This window comes from Macrosteles quadrilineatus, unplaced genomic scaffold (genome assembly GCF_028750875.1).
Source record: "Macrosteles quadrilineatus isolate MER2022 unplaced genomic scaffold, UCM_ALF_1.0 Scaffold_4__1_contigs__length_99947679, whole genome shotgun sequence".
NCBI classification, from domain to species: domain Eukaryota; kingdom Metazoa; phylum Arthropoda; class Insecta; order Hemiptera; family Cicadellidae; genus Macrosteles; species Macrosteles quadrilineatus.
The window spans coordinates 93751324-93764031 of record NW_026542597.1 but is presented as its reverse complement, the minus strand read 5'-3'; the positions used below and the strand labels follow the sequence as shown (position 1 = coordinate 93764031).

The following is a 12708-nucleotide window of genomic DNA, read 5'->3' as shown; positions in this document are numbered from 1 at the left end:
TAATAATATAGAATAATATAGAGTTCAGTTCAGGCTCATTCCGGAATAGTATACATTTAGTTAACTTTTTTACTTGTTCAAATTTTTAATGACTTTTATTGTAAGATTTCCAAGTTTACAAATTAGTTTCAGGAAGTTGTAGGTAAAAAAATGTGCTAGGGGATACCTCTAACCCTGATTTAGTGCAAAAAAAAGGAAGCGTAACCAAAAACGGCTTACATCAGCAAGATTATAGTAGTGCATATAAATTTTTGTAAAATACAAAACCTTTTGAAAGAATTTAAGTCATTGATTTAAGTTTTGCACGAGTACTATTTCAGTGTTATGGCAATTGTAAGGTGTAATAAATTTTTATTTTACTCTCCGGAATTGGGTCTGACGATTGAAACCCCTATTATCAAACATTTAGAGGTCATAATTATGATTATTCAATAAAGAAGAACCCAGGGAGGGTTAACAGCGGTGCGTGTAGATAATGGTAATGTTTATTTTACAGCTTTGACCCAGCCAGGGATAATTTCAGGTCTTCCTAATACCCTGGAAATAATTGAGGGATGCTACTTCACTGGGGGCTATTGGCAAATCTGCGGATGAAACTTCTGGTTGAAAACTATATATTCCAATGTAGGATGCCTCGGTTGAAATGCCTACGACTCTTTAACCTATTTTATAGGAAATGCATATATATATCCTATGAACTCAAAGCATCTTTGATCATGCATTAAAACACATAGGAAGTAAGCTACAGTTTTTGTGAATACATAGTCTTGAAAAATGCACGGTTCTCAACTATTAAATGTGCGTGAACAGCTGATTAGTTGAAGTTCGAATCTTTGTAATTTCACTTATTAACTCCCACCTTGATCCTCATTGGTCCGTTACCCGTGTTGTTATGAGTAAAACTATGCTGTTATGCAAGTAAACAATGCTGTTATGTGAAACTTTTTAATTCAAGTGAGCTGAAACGGCTACTTTAAAAAACTGTCATAGGTAAAACAAATGGAAAAACAGTTCAACGAGTTTTAAACTACCTTACAGTACTTGATTGTTAATAGTTTTCATGTTCTACCTTAGACTATAAAACCGTGAAAAGAACTTTACAGAATTCTAGACTTATGATTATAATTTGCACAAGAAGCTAAACGTAAAAATCTACAAATTTGCTTTTTATTTAATTTTTTTATGTTGACAAAAGTGATTGTATTTGACTGAATATCACACAGGTCTACAAAATGTATTAATCCAACCAGTGTTCGTGTCCCTCAGAGAGTGACGGATTTGCTGATGATTTATTCATTGTGACGGGTTTACATTAAAATCTCAATGTTTGTTTGTGCTGTAAAGCTATGGCGAGTGCTCAGAAAACTTAATAGTAAAAAAAGTACTCTCCATTATACATTAACCATTATACAATAGTAATATTATTGTATTTTGAGAAAAAATGTAGATGCGAAATGTGTCTCAACATATTTAATTAGTTTCAGAGGGTATATTTTATATGGAAGAATTACAGTTGTTTTGAAAACCGACCAACTTGTTTTAAATCTTCTGTAAATAGGTAATAGAAACAGTTAACTGAATAGTCAATAACTGTGATATACTATAAGTACCACAGCGAGTATTTCAGCTTATTATTTTGCCTGGGTATGCAATGATTAGATAAAATAACATTAGACCACTAACAGGAGTATTTACCAATCTATTCACATTATCCTATTTTCACTGTAATAAATTAAACTTACTTAAATTATGAAAGGTTGATTCCAAATAAACCTGGTTAAACACATCTAAGAACCTTGTCTTACTCGCTAAGCAGTTTAATCTTAATGTATTGTTCGTTTGCAATCATATCTACGAAATCTCTTCTGAGACAATAAGGTGCCGAATGCATCCTTTGTTGGTTTTAAATCCCTTCTTGCATATACCTAATGTAACTAATCAAAGTAAATGACGGATTATGGTATCCAAACCAGGGAGTATCGCATCCACAGTTCATTCCAATAATCCACAATTCGTGATCCCCGCGTAGCTGGATTACAGGAAATTCTATTCTTTTTCCAATTTCGAAGAGTTTGGAAAAAGCGTTTGCTACTCTTGTATTGAAAATGCCACTAGTGTGGGAAAAACACGGATTACAACTTTGGAAGTGCATGGTTCGTACTTTGGTACACGATGATTACATGTTGGTGTAACGCCCGCATAACCTACACAAGGACGAAACTACCCATTATTTATCCAAGGTGTTACGGTACTGAGCGGTGAAGGGGGGGGAGATACTCGGAACTGAGTGTTGCTCGGCTGACCAGGTTTGTTCATTAAATCTCGCCGCATATAAACCAGTTTGGTAAACGATCCTCGGCAACACTGGCCACTCGGGCTAATTGTGTGTGTTTCTGGTACAGGTGCACCGGCTTTTGGCAAAGAAAGGAGTTTTTGGTACTTGGGGCATGGTTGTTAAATTATTTAATTTAATATTTATTGCAAAATTCATTTCACAATCTGTGAAAGAAAGCGCAATAAGAGTGTAGAAGTTAAAATTTAAACCATCAAAATACAACGTGTTTTCAAAGCATATTGTAATACAACAGCTTAATACGGCGGAGGGCGTATTAAGCTGTTGTAGGCAAGCAAACACCTACTTTCGGGCACGTGGCTTGAATTGGCTACATCTTGTAGATCAGCTGTTAATTTATTTTGATAAAAAATTCGCTTGGTTGAAAATCTAACCATGAAAAACAAACTTCATAGTTTCCGTTTCTATTTACCTGTTCATTGTAGGTTTGTCCGTGTTTTCGAAATCTCTACACAAACAGTCAAGTGTTTGTTAGAAGCATAATTAATTGTAAGTATCTAGTAGGCCCCTATCGACAAGCAGAGGCCAGTACTCTATGAACCAATGCTCTGTGAGCCAATGTTCTATGGGCCAATGGCCACACTGGCCAATATAAAAACCAATGTGGCATTTTACATTAGCATCGGAGTGTCTGCACCAGACCCGCTCCAGCTATGTTTATGACAACCGGAGTTTGAGGTCAAATGCTTCTGTCGAACGTTTAAATTTTATACTGATATAAGATTTAAACTATGAAAGTGACGATACCAAAAATCCTCAAACAATGTGTTATATTCAATTAAATAAATTATCACAGTAATTTATACTTTTACGCAATAAATAGTTTTAAGTTTATTTCATAATGTTTACGGATGTAAAAAATAGTGTTTGTACGTGAAATTATATGAATAAAAATATCGGAAATCAGGTCATATCAGTAGACTATATATTGCTACATTTGAAGAGTGAAGGGACAACAATTTGTATCAGTATTGTTTAAAGTTATTTTTAAGGATTCAATTATGTATTTCCATATTACAATAATTCATATGATTTCCCTCAAGTTTATGTAATAGCTATTATTTGACGAAAAAAATTTGATTGAACTATAAAATCGTGAGTCCATAATTGAGTCAACGCAAATAATGTTTCAACCTCATGAGAATTACAGTGAATGTATTTTGATTTGACTAACTATGATTGGTAACTAAAAAAACCCCTAAACCCCCCAATGAATCTCAATTATATTACTTGGTACAATAGAAATGAAAATAGTAAACTTGTATGAATTATACTGCCTTTAAATTTGTAAAATTAATTTGAATATATATTTCATGTATATATGTAAATAAGGGGTTTCCTACCTACCGAATCCCGGCTGTACCCTGAAACTCGCAGGCACTGAAACACTCGCACGGTATTCACAATTTCGCAGTGAGAAATGCCCACCTTAAATTCTTACTTTTACAATACCCTATTTATATACCTAACTTAAGCCTTTGGTCGTGATTGAAATAACCCTTTATTACACTCAACAACTGCATAACTGACCACCCAACCATGCCGCAGACCCATGCTCAAGGAAGGTCGGGGCTAGAGTCTACATTTGCATGTTGATTGGATGCTTGTACCTCAACAAATGGTTACTGCGCATCGAGAATAGCAATAACAATATACAACAGTAATCGAATCATACAATCTGCAAGGTACATTCTATGCATCGCTAGGAAATCTTTATCCAACCCAACCCATCTTAGTTAATAGTTAACCGATGTTAGCTGATAGTTACAATATAGATGTAGGAGCTAATTGAATCGCTCTTGTTGATTTATTTAAAACCACCCAACAAAACTCGGCAGATATACACCAAGTGTTTAACAATACATAATTCGGTATGGTAATTTCATCACAAGAAGACGCCGCATGATTTTAGTGATGTTTACAGCATCACAATGTCGCATAACACAAGTTATATTTACGTTTGGACGACTCACAACCGGTCACACATAATGTAATATCAATAGTAATTTTAATTTATTTCTTAAGCCCCTGAGGTTTAAGTAAACACAAAAACTAGGTTAAACCTTCACCAATCAACGATGACGTACAGCAGTTAAATTATATTAATACATTGACGAGGTTTAATCACTAAAAGCCAAATGCAATCATGAATATCTATGATTAAACGGCACCACACGATTTCTGTATCACAATGCCGCATACTATCTGATGATCTATCGCCGTACATCGCACTAGCTGAGTATATTCACAACAAAGGTATCACCTTCCATTCTCCGTCAGTAAATGTCACACTATCAGATATCATCTTATCAGTCAGGTGTCCGAAGATAAGGAGTCACGGATATCTAATCATCACGACCACAAAGTGACCTTTGGCCCTGCGCACCTCTCACTTGGCAAAAGGCTAATTAGAAATGGTATCATATGACATATGAACAATTTCCCATATGAACAGTTTGTCTGAGAGTTGAAGAGCTTTCGTGTGCCTGTTCTTATGTATTAGCGTTAAAACTGTGAGGTTAACGCATTAGTTTTAAATTTGTACTCCGTAGAATCTTGTAATTATTCGAAACAGTGGAATTCGGCCGGTTGCTGGTTGTTAAATTTTTTTTTTAATTTTTAGTCAGGGTTTTTAACACAATGTCTAGTAAACGTAATAACAAACGTTTATAGCTCATACGTTTATCAACACACACAACAGTTTATCCTACTAGTTAACAATATTGTTTGATACTACAAATGAAAAGTAAAATAAACAAGTTGAATCGAAATGTATTGGATATGTCGTTAAATTTTGACAGCTTTCTTACACCAACCACTCATACGTTACTACAGGATTTTGTTAAACAGTTATAACATTGTGTAAGTGACTATTTTTAGACGTTACTTAGTTTGGCATTCAAAGATACTAATTATATCAGACGCTGAATTGCCGCTTGTTACTTTAACGACGGATTTGACGCGTCAAGCACAAGTGTCTTGAAGTAGCTTTGAGATAAAATAATAATTTCTTTTTTTTATGAACTAAGGTTGTAAGCATCATTGTCTCATAAGTACTCCACTTTACTTACTTTAATACATGTTTGTTTTTATTAACATAGTTTTCTTTTTATTATTACATTGTCAAAGTAATTTTCGCTCTTGAACATTATTTACCCTGTCATGAACAGCTGTCGGTGCGAAAATCTAGCGTCGACTCCAAGACCTCTGAAATAACGGAGTAGCTCTCTGGCATTCTTAGCGATGCAGTCAGCTGAACTTCTATGAAACCATGAATATAGAGAAGTAAATTAGATTTGGTGTTCTCTTGGTCGAAATTTCTTATTTATGTAGTTATTTTATTTGAAAATACAATTAAATAGTTAAACATAACCCTATACCTGCTAAACCAATGTTCATTTTCAGGATCATTGTTAAAGATTTCTCATCGTTTAGCTGGGCCTATCATATGTTATGTATAGGATTTAAATAAATGTATGATGATCTTACAACGTCCCTAAATGTGATTGGCAGATCTAATGAAAAAATACCCCCACCACAGTAAACCTGCAGACTAAGCGAATTTCCACTTGTCTGATTAATTTTTTACTAAAATATTTCCATAAATAAGACATATTTATTCCCAATTTAAATAGCAATAGATTTAAAGATTGCTTAAACATATAGATAAACAATTGTAGACCTCATTTCTTATTGGTGCCAATATTTAAAACAATAAAACGATTATTAAGTTGAAAAATTCTATAATAAACCTTAAAAACAAATAAGACTTGACATGTAAAATGGATAAGTAGACACGTGTAGTGTTGATGTGTTTGGTGTTTCGATCAGTTAGTTTTACAAAATAGCGGAGGAAGGCCAAATTCCAGAGCTTTTGAAATCCAAAATAACGATCGCCGATATTACCCGCGTTATAAACAGATTTTAGTGAAAATATGGGATATTGAAAGCTATAAACGTCTACGCTGAAAATAGGCCGCGTAAATTCTCGTGTTTTACCAACACCCATGTGTCCTCTAAACGACCATCAGCCTTCAATAGCTCTTTGTTTTGGTGTGAAGTATGTTTGCATGGTTTTACTTAAACAGTTTGAGAGCTAATAAACAATAATTTACAGTAAATAATTGATATTATAGACAACAGTTTGGGTCAAAAGAGCTGCCAGATTGTTTCACTCAAGTAATGAAAACACCAAATTGACTTTGAATGGTTTTGTTTGGACTTAATTCTTTATTATGTTTAACAATTCCTTTAATTATTAAACTCGTTAGCGTCAAGAAATTTGGTTGGATATTTGATTATTTATAAATTTTCACAGAAAGTAAGACACAAATAGGAATGTCGCATACAATTCGTGCTTCAATAATAAGTATATTATGAATACGAGGGTTAGATATGCACACTACTGAATGCTATTAGTTATGAAATCGTTCTTCTAAAGTTGAATAGAAACACATTCATACTGTCGGTCACTCAGGCAATACTAACAGAAGATGAATATTTTCTATGTCTGTGTGCCTAAATCTTATAGCCTATATTACAAAATTTGGTTTTTCTTTTCCGAGTTCGTTTTACTCTTCTATCCGACTGATTTTCGCGCACAGATTTCACGTGAAGCCTAGGCATATACTTGTCTAATGCATCAATCGACCAAAAACATGAGTTTGAGTTATTTCAAATTCTTACTTCTATTTAATATTTATTTCACCACTTATAACTATATAATCCTATATATTTTGGTCTAAGAACCTTCAGTGAAATTCGGCTTTCATTTAAGCTATTAGTTATTAAAATCAAACAGTTTCAAGCAAACGCAAGGCGAACAACCAACCAAAAATTATTTTTATAAGGTTTTTCTATGATAAAAAATCAATAGCTCCTTTATTGTTTATGTTTTTTTTTTGTTTTTTTTTAGACTCAAAATAATCAGTAAATTAATGGCTTTTATTTAAGCTATTGATCGGTTGAATCAGTTAATTTCAAGATTGTGCATTAGGCCTACTCAATCAAAAATAATAAATTTTATTATTTCTTGGATAGTATTTATCCCAATGCTGCTGCGGAGCAGCATGAGTAGACACGTATGGGTTCACTGCATATACAAAATTATTTTAAAATATTATTCAATGATGATTTAGTTGAAAAAATAATTTCTTCTGGTTCTCAGGTATCAGAAGAATATCTACGAGGTAAGCAAAGGCTGACATACTCATCAAATTTAAGATCTTTATTAGGCAATTACAATGCCACAAACCCGACCTAAAACGGACAACCGAGTCAAAAATGGTAGCATATCGAAAATTGATAACATTGTAACAATAAGTGAGGTAGGTATTTAAAAATTTAAAGAGAACGAATGAATGAGGTGCTTGGTTATCTTATCGCTTTGAATGACCCTTATCGCCGTACGCCATTCATTCGCGAAATAGTCCTTGAGTATTTAAATTTATCTCTACCATGGAATGTCATTGAATTTAATTTAGATTTTCAAAAGTTCTAACTTCGGAACGAAACATGCTATTAGAGTCGGGGTTTCGCCGTTGTGTTTTGCTTGGTAAAATCCTCATACTAAAATGTATTTTTGTATTTCAACATAACTTTAAATATTTTAAAATATACAAAAAATATTTATTCATCTAGTAAGTATTATTTATTAAAATTGATGAACTCTTTACGAATATAACTGATAAAAGCTCCATTCAACTTGAACACATACTAGAGAAAGTCCAAACCACAGCGGAGCTACAATTCAGTTAAACTACTTGTATTTCCTCCATTTACAACCAAATTATACATGATGGTTTAAAATTAATTCTTAAATATCTCTTGTTCACCTTTCTCGTTTTCCCAGGTTGTTGGCGCTGTTTTATGGGGTGCTATTTTATCAGGGAGGTCTCTTGAGATACGAAGTGCCATTTGACCTTTGACCTCCACAACGGATGACCTCATGCCCAGACCTTTCACTGGCTCGTAATAATCGCGTGTGTACCAGTATTCGGAACTTTCTGCCGCGGCGTCAAAAGAATTCGCGATGAACTTTAGTCTACCATGTCGATGGAAGATGGCACGGTCTATAAGTAGACTATAACAGGCTTCAAAACAGAGATCTTTATAGCTGATGATACTATTTCAGTGACAAAAATGTCATAACAAAATTTCCATGGCTATACTTTTGGTTTCCATAGAGTTCAAAATGACGTGAGTTAACGTGATTTATCTGCCAACGTAAAATGTTCGTTAAGATACGAAGAAAATCGGTTGTTTTGTTGGTGTCTACGTTGGCACCGAAAATAAAGTATTTCTTGTACACATGTAAGAATTGTGTATATAGTCATGCACTGTGTATGCGATACTCCCTGGTGTGGATTAACGTCTGCACTATAAGTATGCCTACGTCGATATTCAAGGAAGACTAGTAAAAGGCTCGTAAATTGCATAAATGGACTCAACACGTCGATTGTAACACGCGTACTCAACACTGACCGCAAACTTGTGGGTAAAGTAATTTAACACGATGTTGTTTAATAGAAACCCGAGATTTATGCATTATTTTCAAAGAAAACAGAACTTTTTAAAACCATTCCACGGTTAATGTGCGTATGTTCTCCGCATGTTGAGTACTAGAAAGAAACTGTGGCCAATCGACATCTAACTGATGTTGAGTTGTTTTTTTTTTTGGTTTTATACTCACATCTCTCAGACTTGGTTTCCGGGTGGATTTACATTTTGATCGAACCGCGCCCATATGGTCGTCCATCATGCAGATCAATTGGGTTTTAAGCCTGCAAAGCCCTTGTCTCATTCCCTAAATATATTGTTTGTATTCAGTCAAATAAAGTTTAACATGTTTTTCACTATGTAGAAAGATGAAACTTAGCTCACTCTGAAGGTGAGAACAAATTGTATTATTTATATAGTAAATGCATTATATTTCGTCTGTTGTATTTGAACTAGTCTTAATAAAATCATATGGATGGTGGTTATAGTGCGTCTGTTCTGCAGGTACAAGAGTTCAAGCCCAGTAATTAACATATGCATTTGCACAATAAGAAAACAGAGCAATCCGTTGGTTCGGAGTTCAGCTGGAGAAGGCTTACTTATGAAGGAAAGGAAAACAGTAAAGTTTTAAAACACTAGGCTAAATTTCTTATTTACTCTTCATATTGAAAAATCACCTACACTTAAAGCCGTAAAAAAGTTATAGAAGTAATGTAGCATTTAAAGTCGTACTAGTACCCCACCTCTACCCGAAATTATTAAAAGTTTAAGTTCACTAGATAGTTGAAATAAAACAAGTGTTGTCTACAGCCTGCAGTCTCTTGTAATTCACCTCACAACTACAAAACAGCTGGTTTAGTTCCACCATTCCTCATCCCGGTTACGAGAGGTCCGCTGTTCCCTCGTCTCACATACCTTGCGTCTGTCCGCGAAACAAATCACCTAGTAGAACGGTATACTGTTTACAAGCCGACACTGCGGTAGCTAGTTCTAGGCCAGAGAGTTGTCTAGACTAGCAGCATTGGTGAAGGAGTCTGTTTTAATTGAAAGGTTTTCCAATAAAATATACTTGTGTCTAGTCATACAATAATGGTGTACTATTTTTCTCCTAAATGATTTAAGCACGTGAATAGTAACTGTAGAACATTATTTTACTCCTACTATTGTTCATATTTTCTAGTTGATCATTATTCAAACTATAATAAAACGGTAGCCTATTGATTTTACCCAACTGCAGCATAGAGCCATCGGCTAGAATAATCATCACTTAAGATAGTTCTTAAATTATATTAAACACGATTGTTACTACAATTGTAGTACAATATTCCGTCATGCGAAATATTTTTCTCCATTCAAATTTAGCAATCAATCAAAACTGAATACAACCAATCTAAAACTATTGATACGAACCCAGACCACTGTAAACAAAAATTTGCGAGTACTTTAAGTGGTACCAATCTATGAAGCCTAACCTCAAAACATGTAGATCCAAAATATTTTTTAACTGGAACATTGTTTTGCCATAACCATATCCTCTACGAGCCGAAGCGACATATTCTTAATTACCCGATTGTGTTTTACAAAGCAAAAAAGGTGAGTTTAGTTGTTTATATTTCCGAAGTCAAAGGACATACTTTGAGACTGGTGCATTCCATCTTGGTAATATTAGCAATTATTCATGATTTTTTTCACCATACCATGTACCTTAATCGTAAAGATATTGCACTTCAACACCAATTTGCAGTTAGCCTACTTTGCGTTCCAACAATAGTTAACTGAGAATCTTTGTATTACTGATATTTGTATACCTGACGTGTAAATGAATGCGACTTTGTTTATAAAAACTGGGATTGGTGGAAAAAAAGTGAGCGGAGAAATTATATTTATATAGGAATTATAGCGAGGCTAAATAATATTTTTAATAGAAGCTTAGCTTCAATGGTCACCCACAATTATTCAAATGAAAAAAATTACGGAAATGTATAATATTAATGATAAAACCCCACCAAATATAAAACACAGTGAATCACAATATTTATCTTTAGAAATAAACATTTATAAATGCGGTTATAATATACAGGGTGGCTGAACTTAAACCCCCACTTAACTTTTCAACCATTTGAGATATTTAAAATCGGTTTGCGGCAACCTTCTTAGATATGAGGGGCTACAATAATTATGGTCAATTTTGAAAATTTTGCCGTTAGGGGTAGCGGGGGTAGGGGGTAAATCAAAATTTTCCAATGACAAGTATAGTCGAGTTTGGTATCATTTTACAGGTCTTGACGAAACATGAACATTGACATAAAGAAAACCAAAATCGGCTCACTAATAACAAAATGGCGCCCTAAAACGTTTCAAATCCAAATAACCATGAGGGTGGCAAAAAAATTAACTTGCACCCTCTTTAACTTTTTAACTATTTGCGATATTTGAAATCGGTTTACGGCAACTTCTTTGGAAATGAAGGGTCACAATAATTATGGTCAGTTTTGAAAATTTTGCCCTTAGGGGTAGCGGGGGTAGGGGGTAGCTCAAAATTTTCAAATAGCAACTATAGTCGAGTTTGGTATCATTTTGTAGGTCTTGACGAAGCATAACAATTAACATAAAGAAAATTGAAATCGGGCCGTTAATAACAAAATGGCAGCTAAAAATTATTGAGACAATGGTTATTTAAAGTAATTTTGAGCTGCCATTTTGTTATCAATGGTCCGATTTCTATTTTCTTTATGTTAATTGTTATGTTTCGTCAAGACCTACAAAATGATACCCAACTTGACTATAGTTGCTATTTGAAAATTTTGAGCTACCCCCTACCCCCGCTACCCCTAAGGGCAAAATTTTCAAAATTGACCATAATTATTGTAGCCCCTCATATCTAAGAAGGTTGCCGCAAACCGATTTCAGATATCTCAAATGGTTGAAAAGTAAAGTGGGGATGCAAATTACTTTTCAGCCACCCTGTATATAAATATAGGCTACTATAAACAATTACAGTGCAAACAAGATTTCTTTAATGCAAATGTATTTACCTTATAGCCTTATTTCAAACCTGATGATACTTCATCCATCATACCTGTAACAAAAAATAAATAATCATTATTTATAGACTAAAAGTTAAATAATGATGAAAAATAATATTCTATATGAGCAATGTTTGCTTTAAAATATTTACAAAATTCAGAATACTATGGTGTTAATACAATTATTCTTACGGTATTATTTTTTTACATAAGACTTTTTTGTTCGCTTATATCAAAATGATTCACAAATATCTCGAAAACGGCTTCGACAATTTCCTTCAAATGCTGTATTATTTCTGGCCTAAAACTCGATCGACGACATCCACTACCTCAGGAAAATTCGCATTTTACTACACAACTCATTTGAAAATTTAGGCCTAAATATTTACCTTATGAGTAAGCTAAGTAACTATGTTGGTTGAAAAAAATAACAAGGTAAAAGTAAACAAAAGACTAGTAGGCCTAACATGTGTTTATAACAAGCCATCCAGATTATACTAGCAAATTACAATATACAGTACCTACAAAGGGAAAACATCGGTTGTTATTAGACAAAGATTACACGATACAGGTAGGGGAAAATAGCTCCGATCAAATAATGATCATTTTACTTGGCTCTCTCCTACTAAAACCTAAATCCCCGAAGTACTGAGGTAAGTTAATCGAAGCAAACTTTGGTTTACCAACACATTGTTAGTCATATCAACATAGAACCGACTCTTTAAGTTGAAACAGCTGACTAAATTATTTAATTCCCTTTAAATATGAATACCCTTAAGGTTAACATTGGGAACTAAAGAGCCACTGGGGCGGAGCCCGAAGGATTTTTGA

At 33.9% G+C, this 12708-nt stretch overlaps 1 protein-coding gene across 8 annotated transcripts in view; it reads right to left on the bottom strand.

The window, feature by feature from the left end:
- The window catches only part of LOC128993433 (monocarboxylate transporter 2-like), a 534836-nt gene that overhangs the window by 102321 nt on the left and 419807 nt on the right, over nt 1–12708 (bottom strand). Inside the window, exon 1 of one of the 8 annotated variants that reach the window (XM_054417330.1) lies at nt 11887–11905. The exons of the other annotated variants lie outside the window; for them this stretch is intronic. The gene's annotated coding sequence lies outside the window, so the exon portion shown is untranslated. Of the gene's footprint in view, nt 1–11886; nt 11906–12708 lie in introns of those variants that run through there. 8 annotated transcript variants of the gene reach the window in all.